Source organism: Durio zibethinus, chromosome 1 (assembly GCF_047325235.1).
Source record: "Durio zibethinus cultivar Kanyao isolate XHJ-2024 chromosome 1, ASM4732523v1, whole genome shotgun sequence".
Taxonomy (NCBI): Eukaryota; Viridiplantae; Streptophyta; class Magnoliopsida; order Malvales; family Malvaceae; genus Durio; species Durio zibethinus.
In genome coordinates this window covers 8,396,603-8,415,385 of record NC_143162.1, presented here as the reverse complement: position 1 = coordinate 8,415,385, position 18,783 = coordinate 8,396,603, and the positions used below count along the sequence as shown (strand labels likewise).

The 18,783-nt window shown below is 26.6% G+C and overlaps 1 pseudogene across 1 annotated transcript; it reads right to left on the bottom strand.

Moving 5' to 3' along the window:
• Nucleotides 1–15,154: 15,154 nt before the first annotated feature.
• LOC111311114 (fructose-1,6-bisphosphatase, chloroplastic-like) lies at nucleotides 15,155–18,693 on the bottom strand (annotated as a pseudogene). Its single transcript, XR_016327255.1, has 4 exons — nucleotides 18,200–18,693; nucleotides 17,535–17,759; nucleotides 16,925–17,431; nucleotides 15,155–16,831 (listed from the first exon to the last, which is right to left on the bottom strand). The product of XR_016327255.1 is annotated as a fructose-1,6-bisphosphatase, chloroplastic-like (transcript).
• Nucleotides 18,694–18,783: the final 90 nt, after the last annotated feature.

The following is an 18,783-nucleotide window of genomic DNA, read 5'->3' as shown; positions in this document are numbered from 1 at the left end:
TCTTACCTAAATCGTAATTAAAAATGATTTTTATTATGTAGATTAATCAATTTCAATCTTTTTATTTATTTACACAACATGGTCATACAAAGAATCTATAAAAAATATCATGCCATCATGCAATCATGTAATAATTAAACAATCGTGCCAACATAAAATCATGCAAATATTAAATATCACGTAAATATATAATCATGTAAATAAATATAATCATACAAATAATAAATATCATGTAAAAAAATATCATGCAATAATCATGCCAAAAAAATCATGCAATTATATAAAATAAATCACACAAATAAATATATTTATAATCATGTAAATATATTGATAAATCATACAAATAAATATATTCATAATCATGCAATAATAAATATAATCATGCAAATAATGTATATTATCATGCAGTAATAAATTAATTATGCAAATAATATATATAATCATGTAATAATAAATAATCATGCAAATCTATAAATTATAATTACTCATGCAACATAAAAAAATCTAGCGATAAAAATCATGCGATAAATAAATATTCATATCAAAGTTTTTTTCTTTTTCTTTTCCTCATGTCTTTAATTCAATTAATAATTAAAATTAATAAAAAATAAAATAAAAAATAAAAATAAAAAGAAAAAAAAAACTTACGCTTGGGTCAGATCTTAGGTAGGTTTACGGGTGAATCTTTTCAGGTCTACATGTGGGTCAAATCTTTGCAAAAACAGCATCGTTTAGGCTTGGGTATAAAAGCCCAAATCCAAATTTTTTCTTAGACTTCAACCTCTGTTTTTGACTTCTCTCTAAACAGTTCAAATAGAAAATTTAATCGACCATGCAAATTTCAGAATTCGACATTGACAATTCAAACGACATCAAAAAATTTAAGCAATTCTTAGAAACCACCAAAATTTTCAAAATCTGACCATTTTAATCCCTTCGGTCACCATGATCTTCATTGGAAAATTTAAACTTTTAACAAAGAATTTATCCTAATCCCAAAAATTCTCAAAATTCAACCAAAAAATTCAAAAAAAAAAATTGAAACTCCAAAAATTCAGACAAAAAACCAAAAAAAAGCAAAAAAAAAAAAATCCCAAAAACACCAAGAGCTTTAGAAATAAAAAATCCAATTCCAAACTAACCTAGAACCTAAACCAAATTTTCGATAGAATTGCAAAAAACCTAGACACAAACCAAAAACCTAGAAATTAAATCAAAGAACCCAATAACTTTAAAAAATTTTTCATATAAACCTAAACCCAGAAAAATTCTCAAAACCTAAAAACTAAACACCAAAAATTAAAGACAAAACCTTAAAAAATTTCAGATTGCTGATTGCTTAGGTTTAGTTTTTTTCTTATGTGCTTGCTTGCATTGCTTGTTTATTAGATCAAGGCTCTTTTTAGAGGGATTTAATCCCTTTGGCTTTAGAAATTTTGAAATCCACTAAATCTAGGAAAAATTTCCTAAGATTTGATTTTGTGTAGTATTTTTTTTATTGAATTAGGGATCAAGTTTTTCAAAAATATTTCAATTATTAAGTTCAAACTGAATCCAAGGCTTTTAAAAATCTCACATTTTTTTCTTTCATGATTTTTTTATTTTTTTGTTTAATTTTTTTTTAACTTTGACCTAAAAATAAAATTAAACCAAAAATAAAACAAAAATCAAAATTAAAATTAAAATTAAAATTAAAATTAAAATTAAAATTAACCAAATCCAAAATTAAATTAAAACCCCAATTTGGGCTTTTAATCCTTAGGTCAAAAAATGTTTGAATTAGGGTCCAATTGCAATCAAAGCCCATTTTAATCTTAAAAAATTTATTGGATAAAATGGGGTGTTTATAGTTACTCCTTTTTGTGCATTTTCTGTAAAACATGAATTGTACAAAGATAAAAAAGATATCTATTTTGTTCGGGTCTAGAAAAATCACAAAAAGGTAGCAAATGCTTCTCTTCAACAAAGGTTTGAAAAATTTAAAAAGCAAAGTACCCTTCCATTGAGACTTCGACTTGACAAAATAAAGTATTATTCCACCGAGACTTCAACTTTTGAAAAAAAAGTGTTGCTCCATCAAGGCTTTGACTTTTGAAAGATAAAGTACTCTTTCACTAAGGCTTCAACTTTTGAAAAACAAAGGATTTCTCTACCGAGGCTTTGGCTTTTGAAAAATAAAGTGGATATATGAGATTTTCAAGATCCTTGAGGTCTTATAGATCATTATTACCTTTGAAAAATCTCTTTTTTAATAGAGGCATTAATACTTTAAAAATTCTTACCTTAAAGTAATTTTTTTTATTTCAATTGGATCATCATGGATGTTTTTTCTCAAAATCATCTCAACATTTGCTTTCTGTAAACATATGTAATGAATGCATGCAGCATATTAAAAAATTTTCCAAAATTCTAATTTCAATTTCAAAATTCAAATTTTGATTATTCCTGTTCTTCAATCATGCACAATGAATGCAATGAATGATGACGAAGGCAATGTTCTTAATGGATGCAGTGAATGCAATGCATGAAATACAATGAACGTAATGCATGAAATGCAAAAGTAAATGTCATGTATCTTTAATTTTAGTAAATGGTTCTCAAGACTCTTCTTTATGTTTTCTCTTTTTTTTAGCTCCTCATTATGTTCCTTTGTTAACTTTTTTAAAAACTGGCCAACAAATGTACCAGCTGATTTTCTTTCACCAATTTCATCATTTGATCTCAACTTTTAGAATATTTCTTTTCTTTCATTTATGATCCACAATGATCAACATCCTTTTAAACTTTTTTCATTATTCTCATTGCATTTTTGATATGCCCTAGTCATTTTCAACTTTTTTGAAATAATGCAAGGATTTTTCATATCAGTCATTTGTTCATTCATTATTATTCCCATTTGATGGCAAATGTAATCCATTACATTTCCTTAAGGAATAAATGGTGAAGAATAAGGAAAAAAATATTCAATATAAAAACAAGTTTGGGAAAGAATAAATAAGCCAAGAAACCATTTTAAAGAAAATCATCAAGAGAAATGCTGGGAAATGTTCACAACATATAAGATAATGAATATTCGACAATTCTAGATAGATCAATTCTAAATTATTTTTTAAAAACTTATTTCATTGATATCCTTAACCTTTAAGCTTGTCAATATATGCATTATCCATATCTCATTGGATCTTCATTAAAGTTGTTTTCCTAAGTTTTCATTTTTACTTAAACCACTTTTTTAGGTTTTCACTTTAAGTTTTCATTTTTTCTTCTTTTAATTTTTTTTAATTTTTTTAATTTTTTCTCTTTTCTCTTTTTAATTTTTAATTCTTTTTTTCTCTCTTTTTTTTTCACATCTTTTCTCATTTTTTTCATTTCATTTCCTTTCCCCTTAATTCATCAGTAACATTTCAATCAAAATCTCAAATAATCTTATGTTTATCTTAGTTCAATTCATGATTTTCCAATTTGACTATTTCTATTTGATTAAAATAGACTTTTAAAAGATATAATTTAGGCTAAGGTGAGGGGTTATGAAAAAAATGAATAATATAGACCAAAAATGTGTTTGAAGGGTTATAAACTAAATGATCATTTTTCATCATATGAAGCACTTTGACTTTTAGTTATATTTTTCATCTTTTCTCTATTTTTTTTCTTTTATTTTTCTTTCTTTTCTTCATGTTTTTTCTTTCATTTTTGGTTTTGTATTTTTCATCATTTTTCAAGATAGATCCAAGCACAAAAGAGTTTTACCCTTAAAGTCATTAAAGACCTTCACTTTTTTTTTTGTGAACAATTTTTTCAAAATTATGCTTATTTTTGTGGAGGGTGATCCTTTATTAGGATTTCTTCCAAATAAGATTTCAATAGGCTCAAATGAGGTAGTAAATGGATAATTTTACTTATTGTGTGAAAGATAAAAGAAAAATGGTCATTTCTAATTTCAAACATGAATACTCTTAATGAAAAATATTTATTGACTAAGAGCAAACTTGTGAATGAATCATCATAAAGTCATATACTAAATTACTTTCATCTTTTAATGAGTGAAACCCCATGTCATTTTTGATTCATTTCATGAAATTTGTCCTATTTTATTTCAATAATCCCAACAAATTAAGAGTTTCAACTTATTAATTTTATCAAAATGAATGATGCTTTCAAAATTGAACCATGAAATGTTATTATGATTGTTCGGACATTCATTATTAGAACATGAGAATATGTAAAATATGAAAGGCATATATAAAGGCAATGAAAAAAAATGTAATAAAAATACATTTGTCATTTTATTAAAATAATGAAAGATAAATAAAAAACTAACATAAAAGACTCTCAAATATTCATAAAGACTTGCATTATCTCTTAAAGTTTTTAAGGTGATAGGCATTCATAAAGACTTCCCCAAAATTATGCCTTTGTGTGGTCAATGTTCAACCCATTTAGCTTATCGAAACTCACCACGACTGTGTTAATCAAACTTTGCACCTTATGTTTGAAAATAGGACAACTTTTTATAGAATGGCTTACATTCCCATTATGATAATTACATATGGTATTGGCATCATACCATTTAGGATAGAGTGGCTTTAAAGGCTCCAACTGAATAGGTGTTATTAGGTGATTTTTAACAAGCTTCGAGAATACCTTAGTATAGGACATGGGGAGAGGATCGATATAAGCTTTTATAAATTTTCATTATTTCATAAGCTTCATGGTCAATGTGCCATTATTGATTTGGGTCTTTGATTTTTTTTTAGTTGCTTACACCTTTTAGTTGAGTTTTTAGTTGCCCTCATATGATAATCACATCTACCATTTGGATCACAGCTCATTACTGATGGATTTGGAGTTGTTTTCAAAGGCTCAATGGTGAAAAACTGGTGTTTTATTAGTAAGGGCAAAAGGTCAAAAATTAGAATTGAAATTCTCTTTTGATTATTTCTTGATTTTTTTATTGCTCAAAGGTTGGTCAGCAATTTGAGTGGCAGTTGTTTGAGGATAGGGATTTACATGAAAGCCTAACTATTGCAGAAGTCGATAAAGATAAGGATTTTGGGAGAGGTTGTTTATAGAAAGGTAAAAAGGTAGGTACATCAGATAAGGCTGATATGGGATGAAGCCTCTAATAAGTGGTATTTGATGTTGGGTCCTTTGAGATGTTTGTGTTGAATGTGGGCCAAAACTAAGAGGACATAATGGCTTAGTTTTATTTTGGAACACCATATTTTTCATCACTGTTTTTTCCTTGTTCATGTTTTTCAATAGCTTAGTAATAGTCTCTAGCTACCCCTTTCATTCTTCTTATGCCTTTTTAAGCTTTTTCAAGCGAAGATTATTTTTTGTCTTCCATAATCCTTACTTGATATCTAGTGTTGTAGCACTTTAGATTGTTTGAAGATTGGGCTATCATTAAATCTTGATTTACTATAATTAAGGTGCCTATTTAGACATGTTCATGAAACCCTCTTATCTTTTGCATGAATGATTACATGTATGCATGAATGCCATAAATATGATTTAATATTGTAAATGCATGCATATATAGTAAAAGAAAAAAGTTAGTAAACATAATATATACAAGGAACACTATAAAAGGTTAATATGCACATAATATATATAAGGAATAATTTATAAATTTACCAATAGAATAATAAATATCCCATCATATGTTCTATATATTTAGGGTTTTCTAGCAAATAGAAGGGTAGGGCTCTAACTTAGGTTCATATCTTTAGGGTTTATTTACATTTGGGTTCAAAGGTCTAACACATTAAAAGTTTCTAAATTATTTCTTACATCATTATCCATTATAGACTAGTAAGGTACTGAAATCCATGCCCGCCATTGTAAGTTTAAATGAAAAAAGTTCAATTTGAGTAGAAGTTTTCACTAGATCACATAGAGATTATAATCTCACAAGAGTGTAGGTACTTACTCTCTCTTAAAAAAGGTTAAAGCTCGGGTCCAGAGTTTATGCATGAATACATGAGTGGTGTGCGTAAAAGGACATGCCAAATAATCAAATAAATTGGTGCACATAAAATTAAAATTTGCAAAACAAAAAATAAAAAATCATAAACTAGGTTAGTCCACATGAAATTCATAAACAATTACATAATAAAAACTATTAAAGCAAAATTTAAGATAACACATAACTAACTAATGGCTTGACTCTCTAATGTCCTAAGTGGAGTTGCCAAATTGTCAAAAATATTTAGGTTTAAGAACTTACCTATTAGACACAAAAACTATGAAGTGGTTACAAATTTTTTTTATCTAGGTGTGATTGACCACTTATGCGAATCTATTCTTTTTAGGTTGCCTGAAATGTAAACTACAAGTTTAAAAAAAAAAGTTATGGTCTACATTAATAACACTAAGATTCAAGAGTCGGTTACATGTAGAGAAGATATTAGCACCTTATTCGCCCAAAATTGTTGTCATATTAATTATATGTTATTTTACCTAAGCCTTAATCAAATCTTATGCAAATCAATCAATTTTAATCCTTTTATTACACAACATGGTCATATAAAGAATCTATAAAAAATATCATGCCATCATGCCATCATGCAATAAGTAAATAATCATGCCAATTTATAATTATGCAAATATTAAATATCATGTAAATATATAATCATGCAAAAAAATATCATGCAATAATTATGCAAAAAAATGCAATTATATAAAATAAATCACACAAATAAATACATTAATATTCATGCAATAACATATAATCATGTGATAATAAATATAATCATGCAAATAATATATATAATATATAAAAATTAATTATGCAAATAATATATATAATCATGCAAATATATATTATAATTACTTACGTAACATAAAAAAAATCAAGCAATAAAAATCATGTGATTAACAAATATTCATATCAAAGTTTTTTTTTTTTTTCATTTTCTTTTCCTCATCTCTTTTAATTCAATCAATAATTAAAAAGAATAAAAAACATAATAAAAAAGGAAAAAGAAACAAATAAAAAAACAAAAATAAAACCAAGAATAGAAAATAAAAAGAAAAAGAAAACTTACGCTTGGATAGGATTCTAGGCGGGTTGATGCATGAATCTTCTCAAGTCTACATAAGGGTTAGAGCTTTTCAAAATAACGTCATTTAAGCTTGGATATAAAAGCCCAAATCTAGGCTTTTTCTCAGACTTCAACCTCTGTTTCTCTTTCTAACTTGGGTTTACTCTGACTTCTCTCTAAACGGCTCAAACGAAAAATCCAATTGACTAACCAAATTCCAGAATCTAATGTCAAAAAATTCAAATAAGGCTAGAAAATTCAAGTAATTCCCAGGAACCACCAAAATTTCCAAAATTCGGCCACCGTGACCTTCTTTGAAAAATTCAAAACTTCAATGAAAAATTCATCATAAACATAGAAATTCCTAGAATTCAACCAAAAAATTTTAAAAAATTTCCAAAACTCCAAAAATCCAAAGCAAAAACCAAAAAAATGAAAACACAAATTTCTAGAAACATTAAGAGTTTCATAAATAAAAAACTTAAATCCGAACCTAAACCAAATTTCCAATAAAATCCTAAAAAACCTAAACACAAACCTAGAAATTAAATCCAAGAACCCAAAAACTTTATAAAAATTTCAGATTAACCCAAACCCAAAAAAATTCTCAAAACTTAAGAACCAAACACCAAAAATTAAAGACAAAAGCTTAGAAAATTTTAGATTGTTGATTGTTTGCATTTAATTGGTTCTTGTGTGTCAAATTGTATTGCTTGTTTCTCATATCAATACTCGTTTTATAGGGATTCAATCCCTTTAGCTTCAGAAGTTTTGAAATCCATCGAATGTAGGAAAATTTTCCTAAGATTTGATTTTGTGTAAGCTTTCCTTTTCTTTTTCATTGAATTTGGGATCAAGTGTTCCAAAAATACTTCAATCATTAAGTTTAAACCAAATCTAAGGCTTTAAAAAGTCTCACTTTTTTTTTCTTTCACGGTTTTCTAATTCTTTTTTCTTTTTTTTTTGTGTAAAATTTTGTAACTTTTTTTGCTTTGACCTAAAAGTAAAATTAAACAAAAAATAAAATCAAAATTAAAATTAAAATTAAAATCAAAATCAAAATTAAAATAAAAATTAACATTAAATTCAAAATTAAAATTAAAATTAAAATTAAACTTAAACTTAAACTAAAATTAAAGTTAAAATTAACCAAGTCTAAAATTTAATGAAAACCTAAAATTATTTCAAGCTTTTAATCCTAAGGCCCAAAAAATTTTGAATTAGGGTCTAATTTACGATCAAAGCCCATATCGATCCACGAAAATTTTTTTGAATAAAATAAGGTGTCTATATTTATTATATATAATTAATTATTAATAATATTATTATCATTTATATTAATCAATTATTATATTAATAATTTAAATTAACATATCAATTAATATTATTTTAATTAGTTTAAATATATCATATAACAAAATTTATAATGAACCACAGAATTTAATAGAGTTACACTAATAATGAACTCGAAATAGAGCATAAATGGAATGATCATTCCATCTAACCAAACAAAATAAGAGATTTAAACTTAAATTCTTACATGGTACAAGATTCAAACAAAAAATGGATTGATTTATTTGATAAATTGAAGCGTCAATATCATATATCATAATTAGGATTTTTAATTTTTTTTGGATCTTCACAAAAAGAACTTATCTGAATAATTATTCTAAATTAACTAATAAGATTAATTCTAAAATCAATACACATTGAATTTAGTAAATTACTTTAATGTATTTAGAATCTTGAACCTAGATTTGAGTATAAAAAATTATTCAAATAGGGTTGAATTTAAAGGAATAGAAATCTTGTTGATGCATAATTTTACCCTTATGTGATGGAATTATAATTCTAATTTATTTAATAAATTAATAAAAAATAATGATTTTATTAAAATTAGATAGTGACATATTTGCATCATATATTGACAAATTTGCAATAGATTTGTGTAAGATTTTTTTCCTATAGCCACAGTATACTACAATTATAACAAAAAAGTGTGACAAAATTAGTAATAGATTTTATATTTTATGATGGAATGTAACTAGAAATAGTGATGGAATTAGTAAAAGCATTTTATATAGGTGACAAAAAATTATGATAGATTTAGTGACAATATATGAAAGTTGTAATAGAATATTGTGATAGATTTTTCAATATTGTGATAAAATATTATGATAAAATATTATTAAAAATTTAAAAATTTAATATTTTTAAAAAATAGAAAATTTTTAAAAAATTCAAAATATTTGTTATATTAGAAATACTAAATTTCAAATTTCGTGCAAGTTTAAGAACCAAATTTCAAATTTTGCATGAGTATAAGGATTATTTGCATAATTTAACAATTAATTTCATTCATTTCAATTACCACGTCAATAAACCAATGCCGTATCAGTAAAGTTAATGTCATGTCAGCAAAGTCAATGCCCACGTCATCAAGTTAATAGTCACATAAGCATTTTTAATAGTAAAAAATTGATGGATTTAGAGATTGAACTAAAATTATTAAATCAAATTAATATGAGGACTAAATTTGTATAAGTTATAATATAGAGACTAAATTCTAAATTTCTACAAAGTATAAGGACTTTTGATAAATTTGACCAAAAAAAATTGAAATAGGCATACATTTGAATATTTACAATGCTATATTAACTAATCGACTAATGAAAAAAATTAAAAAATTATAAATATTTGCAACATTTAATATTTATATTAAGTATATTTATCAATACTCTTATTCCAATATTGTGTTCAAATAATCTTCAAAAGAATTTTAAAATTCTTGGAACAATTTTATGAAACTAATAATTATTTTTAACTCAAGAATTTATTTAGAAAAGCTATATTTTTAATTAAAGTCTCCTTTTTGAGCTTTTAAATAATTAATTTATTATATTTTTATTATGTTTTTATCAATTTTAATTTTTATAAATAATTAAATAAATTATCATAATAATACTAGAAAAAATTATTAAAAAAATATTTTAATAAATTTAGCTCAATTAAAAATTATCAAGATTCATTTTTTTATTTGGTTTAGGGTTTTTATTTTTAAAATAGATCAAGTAAAATCTCAATCCATTTACTTTTTTCAAAATCAACAAAAATACTTCAATTATTGATCTAACTCATAAAACATTTGGCATCCAAAAAGATATTCATGGTTCATAGGATAAAGTGGTCATTTTGTTATATGGGACAAGTGTCCACCTCTAATTCTTTTGGGGATCTTTTTAATTGTATACTAATGTGCGGTCCCATTACGTTGGGGATCAAATATTTTTTATTTTAAAATATAAAATATTTAATTTTTTATTTTAATAGAAATTATAATTATCTAACTTACTTGATCATTTAATTTTGATTATTTTTAATAAAATGTCACATGCCTAATTTAGAAACCAATGGCAAGGATATTTTAATAATTTAATATGTGATTAATTTTATATTATGTTAAAATTTAATAAATAATTTAATAGGAGTGTTATAGTAATTTTTTTAAAAAATGTCATATGTCAACTACTTATGAAACACTCATAAGAGTATTTATGTAATTATAATATAAGGAGTATTATAATAATTTTGGTCAATTATGATGGAGTGACATTTTTGTAAATATGGTATGAGGGGTATTATAGTAATTTTGATCAATTATGGTAATTTTGGTCAATTATGGTAGTATGAATATTTTCATAACTATGATAAATGGATATTATAGTAATTTTGGCCGGTTGTAGTAAAAGGAGCATTTCAATAATTATGATATGATGGCATTACAATAATTTTGACAAATTATGAAAAAAATGGTATTTCCATAATTACAATAAATTTATATATGTGTTAACATCATATTAATTAAACAAAGGGGCATTATAGTAATTTTCATGAGAATTGTTTCAATATATGTTATTTAACATTTAACAAGTAATTTAATAAGAGTATTATAGTAAATTTCAAACAAAATTCCACGTGTCAAAGTATTTATGAAGTAATGCAAAGGTATTTTAGTAATTTAATACGTAATTAATTTTATATTATATTAAAATTTTATATGTAATTTAATAAGGGTATTATAGTAATTTTAAATAAAATATCACATATAAAATTTTTATAAAGTAATGAAAAGGATATATTAATAATTTAATAAGTAGTTTAATTTCATATTATTTTAAAATTTAATATATAATTTTATAGAAGTATTATAATAATTTTGAAAAAAATGTCACATGTCAACTTCTTATGTAGTACTCATAAAAGCCTTTGTATAATTATTATATGAAAGGTATTATAATAATTTTTAAATAATTATGCTAGGGGTATTTTCATAATTTTAGTAGGAGAGGTATTGTAGTAATTTTAGCTAATTATGGTAGGAATGGTATTTCTATAATTATTATAAGAGGGTATTATAATAATTTTAGTTAATTATAAGTAGAGAAGTATTTTAGTAATTATGGTATTGTAGTAAATTTGGACATGTATTGATATCATATCAAATAAGAAAAGTGTTATTATAGTAATTATCAAGGAGATTGTTTTAATATATATTATTAATTTTAAAATAAAATATCATAAGTCAACTTCCTATTAAGCATTCATAAAGACATTTATGTAATTATGGTAGAAAAGGTATAATAGTAATTTTAATCAATTATAGGATGAAGGCATTTCCATAATTATAGTAGGATTGCATTATAGTAATTTTGATCAATTATAATATAATAGATATTTTTGTAATTATGGTACGCGGGTATAATAGTAAATAATTATAAGAGAGAGTATTTTCATAATTATAATATAAGAGCATAATAGTCAATTTGGATATGTGTCAATTTTTTATCAAACAATGAAAATGGTATTTGGTAACTTTTTAAGAGTATTTCTATAATTATGATATGAGAGTATTATAATAAATAATTATAAGAGAAGATATATTTTTGTAATTATGGTATAATAGTATAATAGTCAATTTAGTCATGTGTCAATTTTTTATCAAATAATGAAAAAGGTATTTTGGTAATTTGTTAGGAGAGGTACCAATATGAAACAATTTGAAAGTTTAGATACAAATGTGATAAAAAAATTCTTTAAGTACCAACGTGACTAAAATTACAAAGTTCAGGCGTTAAATATGTATTTAACCCTTTTATGTATTATATAGACTAGAATGCAAACCCGTAACCTACAGAAATAGGAATAATGATTTTTTAAAAATATGTATTATATTCAAAATAAACAAAATAATGAATGTTGATTTGCATTTTTTTTATCTAATGTATATGACTCTTAACAATTGTTCTCCATAGCACTACAGGTTATATATATATATATATATATATATATATATATATATATATATATAATAGGCATAAAATTTTTTTTTTTTACTTGGAGTCAATATTAATGATATAGCAAACATAGTTGGCATTTTGGAAAAAATTGAAAATTGAAGAACAAAGACAATATTAACTATGTTTTTAAGAAGCTATTCATTGATTTTTGACATCATTTCACCTTGCACTATTATTTTAAGACTTTTTCCACTACATAAATTAAAATTCAATATGAATAAACATTGATAAAATAAGTTACGTTTTGTAGCAAATAACTATTCATATATCTATATATGTATATAACTGTTTTTTTATGAAAACTTCTCTTTTTAGTAATTCACTTACTAACTTTCATTTTATCAAATTGATTGTTGTTGGATTTATCGGATTTCAAACATATGCTATTTTCACTTTCATAGCTCGATTTTATTGACAAAAAGACAATGAAAACAAAAAAAAGAAAAATGTTGTCACTCAAAAAGGTAAATAAAAAACAATCCAAATAGGAAGAGAACAATAGCAACTTCACTTCAAACTCACCTAGGAAAAATCTAATCCATCCCCCATACGTTGTCAAAATAAAAAACATTGCAACCTATTACCCACAAAAACAAACCGAAAGGATATTATCAAGTTAAACACAATCTTAACTATATTATATTCTATATATGAAAATCTTGAAGCACAAAATTTTTTTTTGATTAAACTTGTAAGTAATATCATACCTGACGAATGTTATGGGCGAGAACATCAGCAGTTGAAGCTTCACTAAGATTGTTGAATATATGGCCAATCAAATATATGATTAAGGGTGAAACAATGCCATTAGCAATAGCTTCAATGAGGCCAATAGCCATCAACCACATATCTACAGCATCCACAATTATGATAATAGAATGTCTAGATCCATTTTGCTTCTTCACAAGGTTGGTTCCAACCTTTTTATTACTTATTTTCTTATCTTCCATGGCATTTCCTTTTACCTCTTTTTTCATTAGCTATCAATCTATTAATATTAAAAGGCAGTTACAACCATATCAAAATGATTCATTGACCACCAGGAAAGAAATGAAAATAAAAGACAATTGATACCCATGAGTTGGATTTGATTTTATAGATAAAAAGAAAAACATAAGGGAGGTGCCCAAAAAAGATGATTGACTTTCATAATTTTTATCGATAAAAGGTTGTAACAACTCATAATAGATTTATAATAACAAACAATATTGTTATTTTTAATTATATGACACTTTTCCAATGAATTAAACATGAATCGAATAAGAAATTATTGCCAATTAGTCATTAAAAATTGTTGTTTCATCAATCATCTGCTTCAATTTTATATTATATATTCTTCTTCAAAATAATAACAAATATGATATTTGGCATTTGATTATGATAGAAATGTATTTTGTTGTGAGGTAACACATGGATAGCCTTAGATTGCTCAAAATCTCACAAAGTTTATAGTATGGCCATAAACATTCTTGGTCAACTTTATAACAGAAGTGTGCTTCTACCTTCTTGACCATACAAAGCATGAAAAAGAAAATTTGTAGTTAAATGAGAAATTTCAATCCTTCTTTAAGAAAAAAGCCTAAAAGGTCTCATCATTACTTGTGCCCCAACTCTATCAACCTACGTATTAAAAACTATAAGAAGACAATAAAGGAAAAAGTGTACAAATGTATCCAAAATGTGTTTTAATAAGCATTCAAAGCTATATCAAAATTGTGTAATGCATTTGTATATGAATGAAAAACACACAAAATGTACTTAAAAATTAAAATAACAAGAAAAATAGTGAAAAAAAATGCCTTTTTAATGAGAATTCAATGCTATGTCTAACCAATGAATACTTTTTTAAATTATACTATAGTTGCATTATATATACATCAAAATGAGTATGAAAATAGAAAGCTTACATTTTCAAGTTAAAATGTTAAAGAAAATAAAATATAGTAGTCGCCTAAATATAATTGAGTCAATGACATTTTCACAATTCTTAAAAATTTTTATAATAGAAATTATAGGTGAATGTTAAAATTTATTGAATCATCACAATGAATAACAACAAATTCAAATTACAAAATTTTGACTAAATAAAATTATAATGCAACATGGAAATAAAAAAAAGGTAAGGGATAGAAATGACCTCAAATAATAATATATTTGAAACCCTTCTAACATCCGTTGAAATTCACAACAAAAGAAAATATATATAAAAAGCAAAATTGCAACATAAATAATAAAACATTAACAAAAGATAAAGTGCTAGAAATTAACCCACCGTTTTTCTTACAATCGAAACTCATTAATGTAAAAAATTATTAACTTGACAGAAAAATATACTGACCTTAGTGGTTTGTTATATTTGATTAAATTTAATATATAAGACATTAGGCCTTATATACTTTAAATATCTTACATATTGTATTTATATTAGATAAAACATTGGGACCTAATGATAGAATAACAAAGTGAGGAATTTCACAATTCATCATGTATTTTGCATGAAATCATGTAAGGTTAAACAATTTATCAAATTACAATATAAGATAAACAATGTCTATGCATCTAAAAGAAATTTAGCATGCAAATATCAATAATAAAGATTCAACAACGGTGAATATTATTATTAATCAATGTAAGATATCAACTTGTAAAACAATAAAAAAAGAAATCTAAATAAAAAATTTCAAAATACCTTTAAGGTGAACTTTTTCATCTTTTCTTGGAAATCATTTACAACAAATTGAACTACTACCAAATATAACGTACCAACCACTTGCACCAAACACAAATTAGCCAATAACTAATCACTATCACCAATCAAGGAAAAACAAAAAAATAAAAAAAGAAATTATCTCTTAACCTAAGATACAACAGAGAGCCCATCCCCAATTATTATTATTCTTTTGGGTAGGCATATGACTCAATCCAAAGTCTAAACTCAACATATATTTTTCTCCTTGCAGAAGTGGTAACCCTTCATGCCTCAATTAGTTCCCCACCATGTTCGTCGCAAAAAACTCTCCTTATTAGCCATCGATTCAATTGAGTTTTTGTGTACATATCCTCCATGGATCTTTATGTTACTAGACCACCTGCAATTCCATCACCATCCTCCTTTAAAATCACTCATCGGTTGAGTTCACTTGCTTGAAGATTTAAATGAATTATCATTTTTACAACAAAACATAATTTACAATTGTAAGAAAAATTCCATAAAATAAGTCAAAATTTTGATAAAAATTTTCTATTCAAATCCATGAAATATCGAAAGAGAGAAGAAAAAATAAAGAAGTAAGAATAGCCAATAATGACCAATAGTCTTACCATATTTCGCGCCCTTTTCCTTCACGGCACACCACCTATTTCTCTGCCATGTTCTCGGCTGCTCTTTCTTTTCTAGAAATTTTCCTAATTTTTTTCTCTTTCATCTATTTTCTAATCCAAACTCACCTCATTTAAAAAAAAAAAAAAGAGAAAGAGAGAAAGGTGGCGGCAGTTGATGTGAAAGATTGGAAGAGGTTGCCAGGTTGGTAAAGGAAAATATGCTTCTTGATTTCTTTTAATTTTTTTTAATTCAAATAAACTAAGAACACAAAAATACCCCTTTGTTCTAATTTTGGACATTACTGATCTATCTCTCATCGATAATAGGGACTGCTTTTATATATTGTAGGTTATAGATTATAGATTATAAATATTTATAGATAATCAGATAAAGGTAATTTCAAATAAAAAACAAATTATTACTTTTGTAGGACAATTTAATGAAGTCCTTGCTATATGAGTGGATGAAAAAAGTTTTTCATCTAGACAGTTTGAGAATAAATCTGTTAAGGGTCGGATTACGCATCTGGTACAGAAGGCTGTGGATAAAGTTTTTCAAGTTTTAATTTGGTTTGAAATATTATTTAATTCGGTTTTATATTCAATTAATTTTAAAAAATATAAAAATATAAATATTTTACAATTTTAAAAAATGAGGTTTTTAAGGCCTAATTAAGCTGGCTCTTTTACAAAGATTTTAAAAGCTAAATCGAGTCTGACACACTCATAAGCAGGTCTATTTGATAAAAGGTGCCTTTAGTTTTTCTAGAACTGAGCAGGGCCCCAAATGAGATGGTCAAATTACATATCGATTAAAGATATTAACCGTTATTTCAAACATGTAAAACTACAAACAGGCTTTTAGTAAAAGTTTTGGTCCGATGAATGATTGCTTAAATTGCAAAGATAGTTAGTGACCTTACTGTTGCAATTTACAGAATAAGAACGATGTTATCTTCATTCTGAATTGCAATTTAATGTATTTCCTTATATCCATAAACAAAAATTACTCTCTTTGCCTTTTCATCATGGTCAAGCTAAATACTTCTCCAATTTCTCTACCTCTTCCTGGCTTCCAATATAAAGTGGTACACGTTGATGTATCTATTAAAAGAACAAAAAAATAGCCCACTGATTATTACAATTACGCGCAAGAAAAAGAAATCACAAACAAGTCAGTAGTTTAATGTTTCTCACCTCAACAGGTTGGATATCAAGGATTCTTTGATGTCCATCAGATCCTTTCCCACCAGCTTTTTCCACAATGAAGCTCATTGGTGCACACTCATACAAGAGCCTCAGCTTGCCATTTTTGCTCTTTTTATCTCTGGGGTAACCATAGATTCTACCATATAGCAGTGTCCGGTGGAAGTCTCCAACCAAGCTTCCAATGTATCTAGCAGAATAAGGCTTGCCACTAGAACCAGGATCTTTGAGGTCATCAATGTACTTCTTCAACTTGTCATCCCACAACTGGTAATTGCCTTCATTGAATGCATATATTTTTCCAGCTTTAGGTATCTAAATATTTTCTTGAGTTAAGACAAATTCACCATACATAGGATCCAAGGTGAACGCAAACACGCCTTTCCCTAAAGTGAGCACAAAGATTACAGAGCTTGAGTACATGCGGTAACCAGCAGCTAGTAGATTACTCCCTGGTTGGCACACATTCACAACACATCTTTGTTCTGTTGAATCAAGCTGCAGGACATGCATGAAAAAGTTAGGATTTTCTAGGTATAAAAATATCTGAAATTTGCATAGTTTGGAAAATAATTCAATAAAATGGATAAGGAGTAGTTACAGTGGAATCATCACCGATGTCTGCCAGGCATTCATCGTTGGGGATGTATATTCCAAAAATGGAACCTGTAGAAACAGCAGCATCAATGTTGGACGATCCATCAAGTGGGTCAAATACCACGATATAGTTTCCAGAGTAACTCTCTTCTACTGCCACTGGCACATCTTCTTCCTCTGAGGCTATAATCCCTGTCCTTCCACTTGATCTCAAGCAGTTGGAGAATACCTGTAAATGCAAAATAATCAGTTTCTATTGGATTTCGCCTGGTACAATAAGAATTCTTATTCTCAGATAAGTATAGCTATTTCAGCCAACTGGTCTAAGCAAACTGCGAAAGCAATGCCAATTTCAGGAATTCTTCAGAAATAATTTCCGATGGCCATTAATTTTCTATAAACTCTAACATCTAAATAGAAAAAAACAGTAGGGCTGCTATGGTGTTTAGTCCGTGTCCTGTCCCTCGAATTCAACTGTTTAAGGAATGACATACAAGTACAACCGATTGACAACTTCTATTAAGAACTTACACAAATTTGTAATATTGTTTTACTTTCATTTATTGCAAGGTCATCATTCAATTGGTTTTGAGAATGACCATGTTGTTTATTTGCAAAACAAAATTTACATAAGCTGAATTACTAATGGTTGATATTTGATAACAAGACCTTATTTGAAACGACGTCAAGCTTCTTCTGGTCCTCTCCTTGAACGTTGACAGCGCCCTGAATACCAGTCAAGCTGGAAATGCTAGCCCTTTGCACCAAAGAAGCAATCTGCTTACGTGCCATAGAAATGCTGGAAATCACAATGGTGAGTTCTGCATCAATAACACCGTCTTGTTCCTGCTTCAACAACCAGATTGGTAGTGTCTGAATTTCAGACCCACTTTTTTTCGTTTCTGCCTCTGATGCTGTTCCCACAGCCATGCACCTAACCCTGGCAACGACGTGCCTTATCTCGGTAGTGTTACTGCTGACGTTGCTGGGCCATGACAAAAGGTTTTGGAATCAAAGACGCATAGCTGAAATGGAGAAAGACGAGACAGAGAGCGGAAGCTTGATAACAGTAGTTGAGATGATGCCGTTGCTACAGCTGCTGCAACCGTTATGTTGGTTTTCTTGGTTGGGGTAATTGGTTTTCGGCGTTGTCGTTCTTGTTGATATTTTTATTATATTTCCTGTTACAGCAGCTCGACAGTGTCGACTGGGATTATGTTGTGGGCGTTGAAGGTGAGATTGTGAGGTCGCCA